The 20,787-nt window shown below is 30.0% G+C and overlaps 1 protein-coding gene across 1 annotated transcript in view; it reads left to right on the top strand.

Moving 5' to 3' along the window:
* Positions 1–17,284: 17,284 nt before the first annotated feature.
* LOC123302198 (phosphatidylinositol 3-kinase regulatory subunit alpha) overlaps positions 17,285–20,787 on the top strand; it is a 60,079-nt gene continuing 56,576 nt past the window's right edge. Inside the window, exon 1 of the mRNA XM_044885036.1 lies at positions 17,285–17,644. The gene's annotated coding sequence lies outside the window, so the exon portion shown is untranslated. The remainder of the gene's footprint in view (positions 17,645–20,787) is intronic.

Raw genomic sequence — 20,787 nt, 5'->3', positions numbered from 1 at the left:
CCTAAAACATACTAATGGATCTGAAATTATCAGCGGAAAAAGGTGTTAACACAATGGCCCGTATAACCTAACTGTTTCACTCGTGGAAATTAATGAAAACTGTTTAACCAGGGTCAATTTTTCGCACTATGTATGTACTTGACCCCGTTTTTCTCACTTTCGTAGATCTTCAAGTATGTCACTTGTCTTGGATGTGGCCGTTAACTTTTTTAATTTATAGTCTTCGGTCTACCTTTCCCTCAATATATGGATTAACTGCGTGGATTTTACTAAAATCGATTAACAAAATTGATTTCTTTTTGTAACAAATTAGGGAAAAAAACTTTATCTCGAATAAAATACTAAAAGACATAATTATTAATGTTATTAGTGTCCGGCAAATTTCCTGATGCGTTTTTTCAGACCGATAGCTTAAATATGACGTTATCATGCTCATTAAAAAACGCAGCACTTTCGAAAAAAGTTGTGGAAAGAAGTTTGGTAGACTCGCCAAACGGAACCCACTCCCGAAGTTTCAAGTATGTATTAATCATTTAACAAAGCACCCTTTCTGTTCCACGATCTATACATTTAAAAAATAGAAATTTTTGAAGAACCAGGCGTTTGGTCTGTATACTGCCTGAAACTAATAGACATACATACATAGTAAAATTCGGATAAAAATGTTAACAATTTTTTTATGATTTGGTGTTTTGAGTTTAAATTAATTTGATAACAATTTTATCTAATGAAATTTTTATTTAAAATCAAAAACAAAAGTACTTTTCTGTTGGAGCATTTTAATTTTTTCCTAAATTTTGTCCACTCTGTACATTTCAATAAATTTTTTTTAATGTCAATCTTATTTTTGAACTAAGCAGGGCTTTTTATAAAGAATGACTTTTCCCTAAAACCCGTAATAACAAGTGAAAACAAAACAATTGACTGAGTTAATTGTTGAAATACCCTGTATAGAAAGTGTTGAATGTCAGTGTAGGCATTATTTTTTTTTTATTAATTGAAGAGTTTAAAAAATCAACCAATGTTTCACAAGACCATTAGTTGAAGCTACCTGCAAATTTTCAACTCTGTATATTTTATAGTTTTGGAGAAAATGTACACCAAAGTTTTGTCCTAATTTGCGCTATCACGAGTAAACAGTAATGTTAACGAAAAAATTTTTCAAACAAAAGTAATTAATTTTTTTATAAGAAACATTTTTTACATTTAAACTTTTGTTCTATTTCTAACCGTTTACAAAATGGGTCAACCAATTGACCTATGTTGCTGTTTTACGAACTCAAACTGACTTTTTGAGCACCTTATAAAAAGTTCAGCTTGATATCTATCTCTTTTTGTGTCATCAATATTTCTAATCGTTGCTAATTTGTGACTAAAATTTGTATACCTTGATATATCATCTATTCTATTATTTATATACATAAGCGATTTACCCTTTGAAAATTCACTACTGGAATTGTCAACAGAGTGAGAACCACGCCTCAAAGTAGATTGACAGGGATAATAAATGCCGAGGCCTGGTCATAATACGCATGTCTTAATATACAAAATAATATCCTGGCGCGTATTTAAAATAAGAGTATACCACTTTTAAATAAAGTTAAAACAGTATATTTTGAAAAAATTACCATTTTACCATTAAAAAATTGTTTTTCATAGAATTTAAACAAAATTATTTAACAATATTACTCGTTTGAACGTTAAAACAAAATAAATTTTATTTATTTATTTTAAGCACATGTGAATGTGAAATATAAACACATCATTGAAGCAGCTGATTCGGTCATACGATCATGCGCATTGAATACCAGTCCTCCAAAGTGGTGTTTTCTCTGTCAGCTGTTTGAATATTGTATTTTCATCTTTGTTAATCTACTCTGTGACGCCAAAATATACATACTTGGTATACACTGGGCTTATCTATTTAAAATATATGATCTAAGGATTTACCACTGACTGACTCATCTCGAAATCTCCGAAACTATCGGTCCAATTAAGTTCAAATTTCGCATACTTACCTCTTTCGTGACATAGACGCCCACTAAGAACGGATTTTACGGAATTTCTATCCCTACGGATTTTCAAATTTATAATTTACTTTTTTCAGAAAAATTCGTTAAAAATAAACAAGAAAAAAAAGTACTAATAGGTCAATTTTGTAAATAAATGTTTATTTAAAAAAAAAAAGATGGATTACTCTTTAAAAGAAATTTAAACAGTTCTTCTGAGTACTGTTTGAGGTAGAAATTGATGACAAATTTTCGACCGAATCGAAAAGAGGTGGATTTAAAAGTGGTCGATTAATACTCTCCGATAGCCACTAGCTTAAAGGATAAGGCCTATAAGGCCTACTGGGGATCCTGCCATAATAAATAACGGGAACGCATCCCAATACACAGTACCTCATGGGTGATGTGGAAATCTGTGTATTCACTGACTGGCACTATATTTTCCCATTTAAAATTTGAAAAATTAACAATAAATATCAAATCGAAATTAAACATTTCGTTAATAAAAGAAGTATAGAGTCACATCCAAATGGTTAGTGTGCTCAGCGAAGCGAACGGGAATCAGCTAGTATAACATATATACAGAGTATAAAAATGTTTTCCCTAAGGTAAACTCAATTAGCGGACATACTGTATACACAGAGTATACAAAGTATCGTGCATTCTGTCACGTATGTTGCAATAATTAACGTCAAAGTGCAACAATTACAACGATTCGAAATTCTAAGTGTTTATCTTATAATTCTAGGAACAGTTAGATTTCCCTTGTCCAATAAAATATTTTCAATAAATGCATTATGTCACGTACTACACTTCTCAAAATAAACCAGTATGTATTTGTGTAGGACCGACGAAAAACATAGGCAAAAATTTTGTTAGTGTTTTCTCGAAAATCCTAGAAGTCCATTTTATAATGACTTTTTAAAATCCACTATATTTTAGGAGATTGTTAAAAATGTTTTTTACCATTTAACCTAAAATTGTGATAATCTCTGATATATAATAATTTACATTAAAACTGATACATTAAAGTAGTTCGGCTGTTTGAGCACGTACTGTGAATGTTCATTTTTTTTGTAGTAAATGATAGTTCGAAGTCCCTTGATCACAATAAAAACAAAGGGGCCTCTTATGGGACAAAATTGTAAATTATTTCATTTTAAAATTGTGATTTTTAACACAATACTTTATGTAAGAATTAAGAATAATGTTAATTGTAGAAAAATTAATTGGATTTAACAGATTTTGTGTCTATGCAAAAAAAAAAAAAAAAAAAACATTACCTTACGGCTCTTTCCAAAAAGAAAACAAAAAAAACGTTCTGGACGTTTAGACGTTAAAAACTAATCAAAGTGACGTTTAGATTTTACCTTTTACGATATTTTTAAAGCATTAAAAAACATTTACGTGATACAAATATTATTTTTATTCATAATTTTATTCATAACTTAGATTTAAATTCAATGAATATAAATTGGTTGCTATCTTGACTAGTCATGTGACGGCCGAACTACTTTAAAAATTGTGACGACTAAACGCAAAGTGGTCGACATCTCCGAATCAACTGGTCGGATTGCGGTCATAGGCTTTAAAATTTTCCTCATTTTTTTACTTCATTCGCCGAGATATTCATTTACTTCATTCGCCGAGATATTCAAAAATCAGCAAGAAATTGTTAATTTTGAACCCTTAATTTGTTTATAACAATTGAAGGGCCAAAGATAAAAGGTCGCAAATAGTCTTAAACGACGTATTTTGTTAAAATGTTCATTTTTTGTCTCTTATTATTATTATTTTTTTTTTTTGACGCCCAGTTTTACATAGAAAATCGAAAAATATTAAAGCTCTGAAAATTGCCGCTTAAAAAGAAAACTTTTAACAATGGTTTTATAATTTTTGTTGTCACCACTTTTATATAAAAACTAGCTCCATACCCGCTCGCTTCACTGGGCCTAAAAGTAAAAACCACCGCCTTATAGCCTCCACCTCTCTTGATCTTACTTATCCCCCTTCCATAACACTCGAAGGGAATGTTTTACACATCTGAAATATATTTACATCAATTGTTTTACATTTACTATTTCGTAATTTTACAGAAATCTTTAATTTATGGTTCAAAGTTATGGTTATAGATGCAGCAGTAAAATGTCGGATTAAATTTAGTCTTTTTTTTTATATATATCTTTATAAATTATATCTCATGTGTTATTCTGATGTATGAGCTATATTGTTGTACAGTTTCATTCTGTAGCTTTTGCGTGAAAGCGTAACAAACAAATCAACATTCTTACTTTCACATTTATGTATATATATAGGGATATTCACTGGCCTCTTCAGATTTCTGACGTATATCGATAGTTTGAACTTTTCTTCGATTAAGTCAACTCGCCTAATATTTTTTTTGGAAGCTCGTACTCTGCCGATACGTGCCAGACTAAAATAATTATCTATGTGACTTATGTGAGAGATATATTTGACTCGAATGAACTTTTTTTTTTGCATGTTGCGCATTTAAAACAATTAATATTATATATGAATCATTTTTCAAAAATTATCGTCCTAGTTTTCACCTCTATGTACTAAACTACAAGGTAATACATTAAACTTGCTACTTACCTCCGTGTGCATATTAACAATGTTGTTTGAATGTTGTGTTGTACCTGACAAGGTCACAGGTTATCGAATACTGAACCAGTTTACAAGGTCACAGACTATCAAAAAATCTGAACTAGTTTCAACAATTTAAAGAGAAATGAATAAGCTGTCAAAAGCTTTTGTTGAATTTTTTATAGAAGCCATTTGTGTCTCGTGTACGCTCTTAAAGTATTTCGGCTGTTTGAGCAAGTATGGTGAATGCCCTTTTTTTGTGGAATATGATAGTTCAAAATCCCTTGATCACAATAAACACAGTTTTCTGCAAAAAAAAAAAAAAAAGCATAACCTTACGGAGTTTTTCAAAAAGAAAACATTAAAAAATTAGTCAAATTGACATAAATTTTATCTTTTACGATATTTTTAAAGCATTAAAAAACATTTACGTGATACAAATATTATTTTTAACCATAACTTAAATTCAATGAATATAAATTAGTTGCTATTATTCGTTTATTCTTTCTTGGCACTCCAAAATTCGTCTTTTACTGCGCAGGCTAGTCTATATGCATTTTAAGGTAAGGTCAAAAGCAATAAAAATCTTAGTCCGCCCTATCATAAATTATAAAATACTCCCCTTTTATAACATACAATATTATTACAAGCAGTGTCTCTCAAATAAGTTCGCTTGGAATTTTTATTACTATTGTAAAAGAAAATATTTTGTATTGGATTTACTTTCATTTACTTTTGCGAATAAACTGAATGTTGTTTATTAAAGAGAATTGAAAAAAATACACTCGAACCAGGACTTCTTGGATTCATGTCAAGCGCCATAACAATTAGGCTATTCGAGTTCTAGACACGAATGCAATTTGTATGTTGTTTGTTTATTGTTCATTTATCTTTTGTTGTTTTGCTAGATTTTATTTTGGTTTTAAGTATTTAATGCTACACAAGAAAATTGCTAAAGCAATCGATCGGTCTAGCTTAATAATTTTTTAATAGTGTCAAGTTAATGGCTTACTAGATACATTTTAATCTCAAAATTCTATTCAATTCAAAATAAATATCGAAAGTCGTCATTTTATTCAAAATAAGCATTTCTTATTTATGTTGGTTTGGTTACTTCCATACACTTAAAATATGTTTTTTTGGCCACTGGATTGTCGTAGGTGTACGTAAAACTAGTCATAAATATTTTATCCTTTTCCTAAGCATAATAATATAATTTTCTTTTTTTCTAAAAGTTCAATAAAACTCGGTACATGCAAAAATTTTTTATTTTACAAATTATTATTGGTTTATGGATGATGCATTAATTATTATTGGATATTCAATAAAACCCCCTACTTTTATATTTCGGCCATATCCTGCGCTAAGGGTCAATAATTTTTGTAATCACTATAACTTGACTAGTCATGTGACGGTCGAACTACTTTAAATTTCATAGAAAATAAATAAAAATACTTTTTAAGGGATAAGCTTTTATTGCATTAAGAAATAGATAATATTAATACATGGAGGTAACAAGAATGTCTCACACTAAATTTTTTATGGATATAATTTATTTTATTTGCAATCTATAAATAACATGGAAAATGTATTATTTGGTTGGCAATCGTAATTTAAATAATTTACAAATATTGAATGAAATATTTATATACATTTTTATCCACTCAAAAAAAAAGAATCACCTCATGTTGCTGCTTAGCCTTACCCTGGCTCTGGTTTCTTAATTTTTATACCATATATATATGAAATATATCAAGGTATACTAAATTTAGGCCTAAGTTTGTAACGTTTAAAAATATTGATGTAAGGTTAGGTTAGGTTAGAGTGGCTGTCCTGGGGTGGGACACACTTAGACCATGGAGTCCGTTGTGATACCGAAAAAGGGTTGGCCCCTCCACTACCCCATGATCCATTTGAAGCTGTTTAAGAACAGCAGGAGAGCTTTGACGTCGACGGACTTTAGGTCGGAGAGGTCGTCAAAAAGAGGTTGGCTCAAGTAAGTCCATCTCTTCATGGGAAGAGCTGGGCAGTGACAGAGAAGGTGAGACATTGTCTCTTCCTCCTCACCATTGTGACAGCTCCTGCAGTAGTCGTAATACACTGCCAGGTTCAGGCGTTCAGCAAATATTGATGTTACGGACTAAATTTTTGTATAGGTGTTCATAAAATTACCTAAAGGGTCCATTTCCGGTTGTATGTTTGTTCGCCTGTCCGTGTGAACGTAAATGTACAGGATAACTCAAAAACGAAAAGAGATATCAAGCTGGAATTTTTACAGCGTGCTCAGGACGTAAAAAGTGAGGCTAAGTGCGTAAATGAGCAACATAGGATAATTGGGTGTATCTTGTACACCGTTAGAGATAGAACAAAAGTTTAAACGTAAAAAATTGTTCCTTGTAAAGAAATAAACAAATTTGGTTTGAAACATTTTTTGTAAACGCCACTGTTTACCCTTGAGGGTGCAAATTAGCACAAAATTGGTTCTCCAAAAACTATAATATATAGGGAGTAAAAAATTTACAGGTAGCTTCAACTAGTTATCTAGTGAAGTATTCTCGAAAAACGAAAAAAATTCTAGAAGATTTTCGAAAACCAAATAACAGCGTAAAAACCAACACACTTACATTTTCACAATATGGCATCTGATGGTCCCCATATTGAATTTTCATTACTACCATATCTTCAGTAACACTCGCAAAGTGAATACAAATCGATTGACGTCAGAATCATCAAAATCGGTCCTCGTGTTTGATCTCTAGTGTGCCACATAGAGACACACAAACATTTTTTTTTCACAATATGTGGTCTGGTGGTCGCCATATTGAATTTTAATTACTGCCATATCTTCACTAGCATTTGCAAGATTAAGACAAATCGATTGACGTAAGAATCATCAAAATCGAAACACGCGTAGGCCTCTAGTGAGCCACATAGGAAAAGGCATAGACTGATAAACACATTACCACTTCTTTGCGTTGCTCAGTCGGGTAATAATGAGTAAATTTCAATTAAAAGCTTCCTATAATAAGAAATATATAATTCGAGGGTAATATGACTTTTAGTGGTGGAGCTCTACGGCTCACGAATTTTATTTTTTACATAATATGTTATCAATTTTTATAGCTTATTCATGCGAAAATATTTTAGATATATTATACAATGCTTAAGGTAACACATTTACGCTGTTTATTCTCTAAACATAAATTGCGCAATAAATAATTATTTTTATCACATCTTTATACCGGGTGTAATAAAACGATCGGAACATATTGTTTGATTTTTTTAGCGCGTACACAAAGTGTCAATTTAAAAAATCTATTGATATTATAGTATAAAAAAAAGGACGCCGCACACAATACATTGATTTATGGTTTCGGTCCAAATTTTTTGAAAACTATGTATTAAAGTAGTTTTGGTTGTGCTGATCAAAAGTTCTTTTAAACTCAACCCTCAAAAACCCTTCCATTCCAAGCTACGGCCCTTCAAAGGTTATGCCTACATGAGATATAGATTTTTGATTTCGGTTAAAATTTTTTGAATGCTGTAGATTAAGGTTGTTTTGATCATGCTGATCAAAAATTCTTTTTGGCTCAACCCTCAAAAACCTTCCCATTTCGAGATAGGGCTCCTGTAGGCATAACTTTCGCTCGGAAGGAAAGAATTTTTGAAGGTTGAGTCCATCGGAACTTTTGATCAGCATAATCAAAACTAACTTCCTAGCGTCTAGTAAGGACCTACTACTTTTACTAAGGACCTACCGTCCTTTAAATAAAAAACACAAATATGACTGATCTACTTTTTAGTACAATAAAAGCTTCCCTAAACAATAATTTGTAATGTAAATTTTTTATTTAAAACTAAAAAAACGTATGTATATCAAATATGGTGGAAGCGATGAAAAAATATGGTCTTGCTCACCATAAAAATTCATTATTACCCGATTTACATATGCATGCAAACTTTCAGCTCAATTGGATACCGAGACTTGGATCAAATTTAACTTGCGAGATTTGATTACAGACACCGGGGACAGGTGAAATTAAATAGATTAAAATTAGAATTTTCTACTTTTAAAAAAACTAACATTTCGAAAGTAAATAAATAAATAGATTCTACAGAAATTGCAAAATTGTACCTATTACATTGTGATTCTGTTTCGATTTTCGCGGAATTTAGTCGGTTTCGAAAAAATTGCTTCGATAGAAAATTTTGTACTATTGGAAAATCACATCCCTATATATATTATTAATGTGAAAGTAAGGATGTTTGTTTATTACGCTTTCACGCAAAAAGTAGCGAATAGTTTTTAATAAAACTGTACAGCAATGTAGCTTATACATTACAATAACACATGAGCTATAATTTATAAAGATATATAAAAAAAGAAAAAAAATGAAAAAAATTCAATTTAATCTGACATTTACTATGTTAAATTTTTACAGTAATTTTTAATTTATGATTCAAAATGATGATTATAGGTGGAACGGACCTATGATCATCATTTTGAATCATAAATTAAAGTTTTCTGTAAAAATTTTAAATAGTAAATGTCAAACAATTCAAAGTCACCTTTTCTAATATACTTAATGAATTATGACTATTTTACAATTTATAAAACAATCCCTTCAAGTGTTTTGGAAGGGGGATAACTGAGATCAAGAGAGGTGGAGTCTATAAAGCGGTGGCTTTTACTTTTAAGCCCAGTGAAGCGGGCGGGTATCAAGCTAGTATTTTCATAATGCATAAACGTTTTAACTTTCAATAATAGATGGCATACATGACCACTTAATACTGTAAATAATTTAAATGCAGATACATTTAAAGCCTTACATTTAAATCATTGACTTTATTATGGTAGTTCTTTTATTTTTTTAAGGTAGATTATTTATTTCCCGGCTTGTATGACTCGCAAAAAATCCGTTCGGGATTCAAGTTGTGGGGCTCTAACTTTTAATGGTATCTTTTTGTAAATCACAATATTTTGCACAATCGGAAACATCCTACGAAAGTTAAAAAAAAAAGAAGCACTTTCTTCATTAAGACTTATCCTAAAACCTTTCCATGATTATTAAACTCATAAATGCAAGATGAAACGCAAAAGAAAACGACAACCGCAGCTTCGTTCCCTTTAACTCAAGACCGGGTACCTCAAGTACAATAACTTCTATTTATAATTTTTTCAAAAATGGGAATAGAAGTTAAAAAATTATTCTATCGACCACAACGTTGAATAAAAATTAGATTTATTTAAAATAAAAATGCCATGTGTCTTTAATAAATTTGAATAATTTAAATTTTAAAATTGAATAATTATATATTGATTCTTGCCTCGCATACATAAACCGCAACCTATCGAGCTTAGGAATCACAACAAAAAAAAAAGAATACGATCTATTAAGTGGAAGATTTAGTTCTAATGCTAATGGTTCAGTTTAACTTTGTTCGAGAATTTATATACGGTCAAGTGGTCAACAACAGTGGTTCATTTTTTCCCGAGGCCTATTACTCAACTCTAAATTAAAGAGATATGCAAGGATTGAATAATACTATCGATTTCAATAAAACTTTATAAATACATTTTTTGATTAACAAAGTTTCCAAAAATCACAAAATTTCTTAAGTCATCAGGTTTATTATTATTATTTTATCGTTCAAAGTTGGCTGAAAAAATTATGAATCCATATAGGTTATCCTTTTCAATTGGATATTTCTATATCGAAAAATAGAGAGTGTAATAAAAAACTATCTAAAATATTTAGCCAATCTTGTAGTTTATAATAAAACCATAAAATATAAGGTTATCGATGATAGAAAAACAAAATTTTAATTTCATTATAAGTTCATCGAAGATCCATCATTTGATGAAGAGAGACGACTATAGCTAGACTATTGATGATTGAAGAGCGATATCTATATTATCAAATTTATAAACAGCACTTGTACACAATATGTTATATATTTTTGTAGTTGCGTGGTATTGTAAAGCTAAAAATAACACATTATTTGACTACAAAGCATGTATTGGTTTTATATATATACCGTGCAATAAACCAAAACTTTTTTACAATATTGTAGGGAAACAAACACCTTAAGGTAGTTTGGTCCTAAACCCACTTTTCTTGTGAACTTGATGAAATTAAAACATAGTATTTAATCGAGGAAATAAAACCGAAAAAACAGTCTAACTGAGGAATTTTTTCCTCGTCAGTAAATTTATATGAGAATCGGTGAAAAATGTTTGTCTGGGTGTATTTAACAAAGCCATATACATGCGAACCTGAGCTTTTTCGATTTACTCTCAAAGGGTGGTACAGAAGTACCCTACTTCCGGACACCACATTCTTATTACTTTAAATTTAAAAATACTATTGTATTTTATATTATGGACGATTCCCAGCATTTTTAGTTTCAGATTCTTAACATTCTTTTATCTAGCCTGACCGTTTTCGAAATATAAACATTTGAAAAAACAAAATGCGGATTTTCGCCGAAAAACTGATTTTCATTTTACTTAGGCACTCATGTATTTGACTGATTATAAATAGTCAACTTGACGCGCTTGGAAACTAATATGATTAAACACAGGCTACCAAAAGCACCAGATTATCCAAACACTATAAATTTCTTACGAACTTCTAAGACTTAAAGACTAAAAGGTATTTCGGAGGCTCTCAATCTGAGATTATTATTAGAAAAAATCTAAAGGGTCCAACTTGATAGTGACCTCTTCAACATGTAAGCGTTACAGAGTTCGCTCTAGATATCATGGGTGTATGTCATTGAAAAAATGTATTGCATATATTTTACCATGTAACAATGGTACATTATGCTGCTAGATTCAAGTTACATTACTTTGCGTATTTGAAATAAACCTACTCAAAATTTAACGTAATATTTAAAACTGGATCATGGTACAAAAAATTACTCAGCAACAATCAATGATTTACATAAAGGTAGTACGAGCGCCAAAGCTCTTACTACCTTTTAAAATGTTTAGCAAGTGGTTGAAATTTGTGTTCCTTATTTTCAACTTTGATGATGAACTTTGATATAACTTCATGAATGTCGACGAAAAATAAGAATAAAATTTTTCGATATCTGCCTTGGTTTTTGAAATATCGAAAGCTAAATAATTAAACAAAATTTTCAGTTTTCGATATTTTGAAAATTATTCCAGATATTGAAAAATTTGATTCTTACTTTTCGTCTTATATTATCAAGTTATAATACAATTCACATTCAAAATTGAAAAAATATATTTTTTAAAATTTTTGTCCCCACTTCCTTGCTCATACATCCTTAATTAGTCGGACACAACGGGTTTTTTTGTTATAAATTATTAATAAGGTTTTAAATTTGATAGTTTTGTTTTTAATTTCTACGGAATAGTTTTGGAGAAATCTATGAAAACATATCATCCATCTACCGTTTTACTATAAGACCAATGTTTAGGACTTCTTTTGAAGTCATTTATTTATTTAAATAATCGGGCATTTTGTTTGTAGAATCAATATTTTTTAGCGTTACAAACTTGGGGCTCAACTTAGTATATGTTGATATATATTACATATGTACAAGAGTTTTCAAAAATACTTAACAACATCAAACCAAATAAGTATAAACAAAGAGGTAAAATTTTTTAAATGCATCAAAATTCGTTGCATAGTTTTAAAGATCTAGGCATATAAAGGGATATGATAGGTACAGACAGCGGCAAGCGACTTTGTTTTATACTATGTATTGATAATAAATTTGAGAGCTTACTTATCTGTGACACCGTGGTTAGCAGTTTTCGAGAAATACCCTTTCAGAATCGTCAAAAATTCGCATTTCGACGTGGACTTTTATGTTTTCGTTTGTAAACGCAATCATTTTGTGAACAGGAGGTCGTGCACTAACGCCATCTGTTGCTGCATCAGTGAACGAGGTCGATAAATATGCAATACTAAATCGGCAATTGATATCTGTTAGTGCATAAGAGAAGTAAAGTCGCAAGTATGAGAACTAGTATGGAGTGTATAGGTAAGGAGGACAATTTTATATAGGGGTCAAAGTAAAAAAGTGTCCCAAATAACAGTAAAATAACAGTTCAAAAATTGATCATAATGGCGCTTGTGTAGCAAAAGATGTTCGATGTGAACTATCCATCTTTAGAAATTTGGTTGGATCTTTATTTGACTATTATTACTTTGTGTTTGGTGTAATGTTTATGTCTCTATCCTTCTCTAATAACTTGTTTAGATCTTTATCTTACTGTTATTACCTTAAAACTTACACTTTTGCTACAGCAGCGCCACCGATTTTCTGCTTTTCGTGGACACTTTTTATATACAGAGATATTCTCCTAATCTCTATCCTACAGACGTAAAACTTAGACTGTATCAAAGATGCAGCCCAGCAGGTATTTTTCGAATATTAATTTTATTTTTACGATAACGTTTTTATGACTTTGAACGCGAGGGAGTAACTTTCCAGGATATGAAGGTCGTGATTAGTCTCAAATATGTGTCTTTTCGGGGCTATCAACTTTCCAGCCCCTAATTCCTCTTTTTCTATACCATATAATCGTTTATTTTTTTTATTTTTAAGGCATTTCTCCAAAGTCTCATCAAACTAAGTAATAGGTTGAAATTTGTTATATAAGTTATACCAAGAATTACCCCTTTTTCGTGAAAATTCCATCTTTCTAGCATATATACAACGGAAAATCCTTTTTTTTTTCTGTTTTTTTGTACGCTCTCTTAACAATTAACAATCAAGCATTTAAAATGTAATTAGGCCAAAAATTTTTGCGGAACATTGTTGAGTAAGCTTTACACTACAATTAAAATTTGAATACATTATACAAATCTAATTTTATTCATACATTTTTTATTCAAAAACTGAAGGGCTTAGAGAAAAATGTCTGAGAACTTTTTTTTTGTTAATTTTAACCCCAATTATATGATAAAAATTTTTCCGAAGCGATTCGTTCAATATTATGTATTTGTTAAAAAAAATTAGTTAAAACAATATCCTACCGGGTTATTCACCGGCAACTTTTTTAAACGGAATCCTACAAAAATTTTCCATGCGAAAATTATTTATGCTAAAATGTTAAATGATAAGAAATATTAAATGGGGAGAAAAATTAGTTTAAGTCATGGACGTCTGCTGCTCCTTTTTTTTTTTTTTTTTTTTTAAATTACGCCCATTCTATAAAAAGTTCATAGCGCAGCAGCTTCGTTAGCTAAGCAAATTCTCCCAGAGATTTAAAAAAAAAAAAAAAATCTTAAAATCGAATAAAATCACAAGAGTGGCTTTTTGCTTTAAACTGGTCAAAAAATACAGAAATATTTTTATTTAGAAAAAAATTTTTATAAAATATAAAACAATATAATAGTATTTTATAGTTGAAAATAATAATAAACTTTGTAATATCATTTTTAGCTTTTTACTAAAACCGGATGAATTCAACATAAAATTTTTTTGCGATGTATTAAAATAATTTGGCCTCGATCGTGGTCACAAATCAACTTCATGATTTTTAGAAACAGCATCCTAAACGGAAAAAAAAATTAAAAAATTGATATATTACAATTGTAGATTAATTCCACAAGTAATAAATTTCCATATTTATCCATAGTAATAATTCATATACCCAAAAAAAGATGATTATTATATAATCCATTTTTTTTTTTTATCAAAAAAGATTACTAAAAAAACGAGTTTATGTGATAAAAAAAATTCAAAGGCTTAAAAATTAAATACTATTTTTTTTGTGTGTTAAAAATTATAAAGTGTTATCTTCTCTTTGGAGTGCAAGAGATTATAGCATTTTTTGAAAGTCTCCGCGAAAGATTTATTTTATATCGTAATTATTATACTCAAACACATCTACACTCTCAAAAAAACTTAACTACTTTTTTTTTGCTAAATTTATCTTTGTTTAGCGCGCGTAGTACATTTTAATAAAATTTAAAAAGAATATAAAAAAAAATTACGTATTACGTAACAAACGAATAAAAAATGATGGAAGACATGCACGATCAATGGATAGAAATGAGAGAAATATATATTAAAATAATATATGGAATATTATAATAATTCGGTAGAAATCGTATTAAATCGTTGTCATATGCTCCGTCCGATTATTGTCCATGGTGTATGTACCGACAACGACGGGCCAACACACACAAACTTAGTTGTTATAATCGAAAATCATAAGTTGAGAGAGCGATTGAAATGGTTTGTAAATGGTCCGTGAGTCGCGCTCGCATCGTATTATAAATACAAAGGACTATTAAAACCTTTTGATAGAAAGGCAATGAGAACAGCGCAAGGCAAGTGTGTCTTTTCAGTTGTTGCTATGGTCCTATCTCACTCATATACCGGGCATATTTGATCTCGCTTTAAATGTAAATGTGTAACATTAAATAAAGATGGATATATATATGAAAAGATAGTAAGCGTGTGTGTATATATGAAACGACACATGAAGTGACTACTGGTGTTGAACGAACAAATACAAGCCTACACGGAAACGACCGATTTATGTATATATTGCGATACTATATACCATCAAGTCGATTGTACAACACATTTATATTAGACATGTATACGCGTATTAGGTCAATATTCCAAACTATGGACATCTCACCAAATTTTCCTGTAATAATCGATTGAGAGCCGATCGTAAATTTAGCTGAGTATAACCGACCCGCTTGAAAATATATGTAAACGATAGACGATAAACCAAAGAATCAATTGATGTTAACTTGCCAGGCGAAAACCGTCCGTAAATACAGAAAAAAATCGTTAAAATGTGGTTAAAAGAGATACTTTTTCGGTTATACGCGACCCGAACTTGTCTATGCGCGTTGGATAGAATTTTTATTGTACTTGATAGATTTACTAACTTGTCTAGTTGAAATCAGGTCGAAAAATATTAAAACCTGAGTAGTTGTTGACAGTAAGGCTGCTATCTTGGATTGTGCATGCTCTACGATGATAATAATTATCAAAGGATTGATTATTTTTCGGCCTGATTTCGACTAGGCATCCTTCAAGAACATTAGAAATTCTATCCACCGCAAACAGGCAAGCCCGGATCGCTTATAATCGAAAAAGTGTCTCTTTTAACCAAAACCATAAAAGATAGAGAGTTGGAAATTTTCAGGCAGCTATAATTAGTGGCCTTGTTAAACATTCTCGAAAAACAAAATTCTAGAAAATACTTTCGAAAATTTTCGAAAACCAAATAAGATTGTGTTGATTTTTTAAACTCTTCTCATTTATAAAGAAACAATGCATGCAGTGATATTGAACATTTTCTATACAGGGTATTTCAACAATTAACTCAATTAATTGTTTGTTTTCATTCGTTTAAATAAAATTTTGTAAAATAATATTTTATTTCGAGTATCGTGGTATTTATTTAAATAACTGTATGATAATAAACAGTTACTGGCCTTTGCTATAAAAAACTTGCCCTTCAAAGAATATTAAAACTTTTGTTGTTAATAAAGCTGTCAATAGGTATTAAGAGTCACGGATCAACATACGTATTAAGAAAAAGTTGTTGATTGATATAGAAGAAAATAAATCTCTTGCGATTATGCTTTTTTATACCCAAAAAATTTACATAACGAGTAAAAAAGTTGAAAAATTAACGGTTCCATATTAAATAATAAAAGATCATAAACAAGAATTATTTGTGATATGTATTCGCTAGAATCTTATATCCCTTATAAAAATGAAACGAATTAAATTAGAACTCACTTTTGATCCTTTTGAAAGTTAATTTTTTTTCTAAACTATGATAGATAATATTTCTGTATACTAGGAGTTTCAGCAAAAGAAACAACAAATACGGAGGACGATGAAACCTTCATATATGTTGTTTGCACCTGCAGAAATCTTCAGGGTGTCAGATTTAGAGTGTTCGGGTTCGAAATCTTGGATCCATCAATCCTGGAGAAGATCCCGGCTGAGAATCTGTGAATCCCATAGCTTCATCTGCTTAAAATAGTATCCTTTATTCGAAGACCGCTTTCGGTCATAGGGTTTTCGTAAGGAGGGCACAGAGTAACTCCTGGATTAGATGCTAAGGATTCATTTGCGCCCTCGTATGTTTTATTATTATTATTACATGTTCGAGAACAATAAATATATAAATTTCGTATGTATAAAAACTATTAGGTGTCCATGATATGGATATTTCACCCTAGATACAAGTCGATTTACAATACATTTATACAAAACATGTATACCATTATACCGTTGACATTATTAACACACACACATTGTATATGATTCAGATAAAGATAGATTCAATATGAATATGTGTATGTGTGAATGTGATAGATATAACAGTTTGGCGAACGATACGCGTTTTGTTCATCAGGGATAATAGATTGGTTTGGAATTGGATTCTCTCTTAGTTGTCGGAATGATTGCACTAGACTTATGGTGTATAGAGAGATGGTTGTATATTAGAAATTCATTATAAGAAAAAAAGGAGAACATTTTTTTTTCGTTTTTTAATTTAAGTTTAATTTTTTTTCTAAACTATTTTGTACATAAAAAAAATTTTTTGTGACCACATTGTAAAAAAATTAAAGTGTTAACTGTGATTTTCAAAAATTTAAATTTTACCCCAAAAAATAGAAAATTTTGTTCTATTCAACCTCCTTTATTGGATTAGTACTTAGTGGTGGAAAAACAGTATTTTTAAATTAAAAAAATAAATTTTTGTGATGTTAAAAAAAGTGTTCGAAAAATCCATCGTAACGAAAGTCTCTAGTCAACTAAGCTATGTCAACTTAACAGAAATATTTTATGAAACCAGTAAACGAGTTGGAAGTTCTCTCAAAGTGATGTAATTTTAAACCGGTCCAATAGTCACATTTTTTTTTCTTCAAGTTTTTTTTTTTTTGTAACAATACTTAAAACACACGGGAATTGCATAATCCAACAATCAAACGATAGTGGTGTATTTTATAAGTTTTTAAATCATGATTAGAAGTGACTCGAAATTTCGGGTATATGTATGTATAAGAAAATGTTCATTTTTTTATTAGAAATATTTGTTATTTTTGATAAAATCAGTTAAAAATTTTTTGTAATATATTCCGTTCGGTTATAAAAAGAGAATAAATTATTAAAAAAATTCGAAGCGACATCATCTTACAAGGTCACTATCGATATATATATATATATATAAAATATATTCGTATATATATATATCATGTATACATGGAAAAAAAATCTAGGAATACTTTAAAATTTTGGTAGTTTTATTTCTCTAAATTTTTGGATGCATATAAAAGTTAATTTGTGTCCATTGTTGCCCATTTTTTGAGGGGATATATAGGAGATTCCATTGTTGTGATTAACGATTTAAAATATCGTCAATTATTTACTAAAAATTAAAAAGTTAAACCCTGTATATACTAAAATAATTTTAGGAGAATTACGTGAATTTAATGGGCATCCATATATTAATTCCATATACGTGTATTTGATCAAACCGGTATCCGAAATTATTGAAAGTCTATTTTCTATTAGAAATATTTTCTTTCTGTGTTGTGTTAATTACGGGAAAGTTCTCTACAATATTGTATTCATAAAATTTTTAGGAAATCTTTTTTTTGTCTAAATTATTTTGTTGGATTTAGACATTTTGTGCATACCTGTATATACAAATTGTTTTTTAATGGTATATATTTCTAACCGGTACAAATCTAAACTCTTAAAGAGTATAAAAAATAAATGATAGGTTATGCCCTCTAGTAATATTGGTCTAAAAACTTTTCACTGATCTGTTAATAAAACAAAGTTGTATGTTAAATCTAATTTTAAACACTTTTTACTTAATATGCCGGCTTTAGCGTCAAATTATCTCTGAAATGTAAATTCTAAGAATCAAATTTTAAGTATTTCGCTTACAAAATTAATTAATTTACTTGAAAATTTATTTTTCGAAACGCGATTACAATTTTTGAACGACAAATTTTTTTAGATTTAGAGCAAAATTTTTGAATATATTTTTTAATGGTTAACGATTAAGAAGCTTTTTAAGCTTGTATACTTATATACTTATATATCGATAAATTTTATACTTAATTTGATTCCTATTTCGTAAAATTGTAATTAAATTTTTCAAAATTTGTCTAACCAAATCATAATCGTATTACCCAGTCGATTTGAATCTCGAATCAATTCCTGAAGAAGAAGAATCTCCTATTCAAACAACCCTCGTAATTCTTTTAAATGTTCTTATACCTGACGAATCGGACAGGGTGGCCCGTGGCTTGATGGCCATAGCTTAAGGAATTTGGTCCAAAATCCAATAGTTAAGAAGTTGCTATTTTTCTTTAACGTTTAAAGTTTTTTAAAAGAAATTTTTTTAAAAGTAATTTTTAGAATAATCTTTCAGTTAATTAATACATTTACCCCATTAAAGAGAGAATCGATAATCATATCCGAATTTTCTATGAGCTTTTCAAGGTAAAAATAGCCTGAACCAATTATTCAGCTGAAAGATTCACTGCCCTTTTGAGAGCATTTATAAACCATTTAACCTGGTCAAGACGGGCAGGATATTGCTAGCTACGTAAGGCGAGAAAGGCAATGAAGTCAAGCTAATTTTCTTGGCATATTTTTTGTTGAGTACCTTTACATTTCATAACGCCATATTCTTACAATGCCGTCCTGTCAGTGTTCAGAAAATACAAAATGGCTTCTTGATATTTAAAAAAAATACTACATTCCATCCGAAGGCTGCATGGAACAAAAGAAGGGTTCCAAAGACGCTTCCAATTGAGCCTCGTGGTTTATGGACGCTTTTTTTTACAAACTGTAGGCAGAATAGGTTTTAAACGATCTAAAGTTTTTTTTGCTCCATGTTGTTCACAAATTCGAACGGTCATAGTAGATTAAAAGAATCCACTATTTAATTTCGAAACCTGTCATGGAAATTAAACTAATTAAATATCTTTTCATAGCTGGTCTACTAATTTATTCACCCTCACATTAGAATAACCCAATTTTCAAATCTTGTGTTATTCAATGGCAAAAGTTTTGCTTCCTCGAAGCATTTATAACCAATTTTGGAATCTCAAGGTTTTGACTATTTAAAAAATATCGATAATTCAATTCATAGTCAAAATAAATTTTATCTCTTTTTTATAATTGTTTACTTTACCTAAACAAAGAAATTTTTTGATATGATTCAGTAATTTCAGAATGGTTCATTACCACAAGAAGTAGCTCTGAAAAGACCATAACTCCTCATTCACGCTCTTATGGATTATACTCGCCAAAGTTAACTCAAGTGAACTCATTACCACACTACTGTCTTACTTTGCAAGTATCTTATTACTATGGCTGTCATAAAAGTTGCAACAGCAGCTTCGGTAGCTCTCTGTGACAGGGGTTTTCGTAGGAAGTAAGATAAGGATGAGTTGACGCTGTGTTTTCTGAAGGTTATTACAATTTAATTTTTTAAATCGCTATAACTTCAAAACTATCGATTGTAACGACAAAAGTTTTCCCCTAATTCTGATAATTATGGAGATAATTACCGGTAATTCCCGAGGAGAGGCGCGCAGGAAGTGGGAAGTGCCTTCTGAAGGTTTTTAGGGAGCTGATTACGAATATGAGCGTCCATTTTACGTAAAGTGGTTCAAAGAAAAATAATTAATAATTGTTTAAATTGCTGTAACTTGTAAACACACACGCTCGTTCTTCGCCCTACTTGGTGCTACTTCCCGAGAATTTGTAGAAAATTTCGTAAATAGAAAAATTGTATTATTTCTTGCAAACTTTATAAAAATTAACTGAAATTTATTTCACTAGCACAAATTCCAGTCTGTTTAAAATATCCCTAGTTTTTTTTCATGAGTGTACATACGAGAACACATGTAAATAATATTAAAATAAAACTATATACTCCCATCAAATTAGGTGAAATTTACTGAAGTTTTGGTTGTAGTAATGCCACCTATTCGTTGTGTGCGTAGTCATGGTAGTGACAATAAAATCGATGCTAGCGCTTCCAGTGAAAAATTTTGGCGATTAAGAAGGCTGTTATGACTAATTTACAATTCTTTACATGTTAATATTATCGAAAATGTCAAATTAAAATTATCGAAAAACACTAATTAATTAAACTTAATGCATTAAAAAT

This window comes from Chrysoperla carnea, chromosome X, assembly GCF_905475395.1.
Source record: "Chrysoperla carnea chromosome X, inChrCarn1.1, whole genome shotgun sequence".
NCBI classification, from domain to species: Eukaryota; Metazoa; Arthropoda; class Insecta; order Neuroptera; family Chrysopidae; genus Chrysoperla; species Chrysoperla carnea.
Note: the sequence above shows the minus strand (reverse complement) of the source record. Positions and strands in the feature narration are given on the sequence as shown.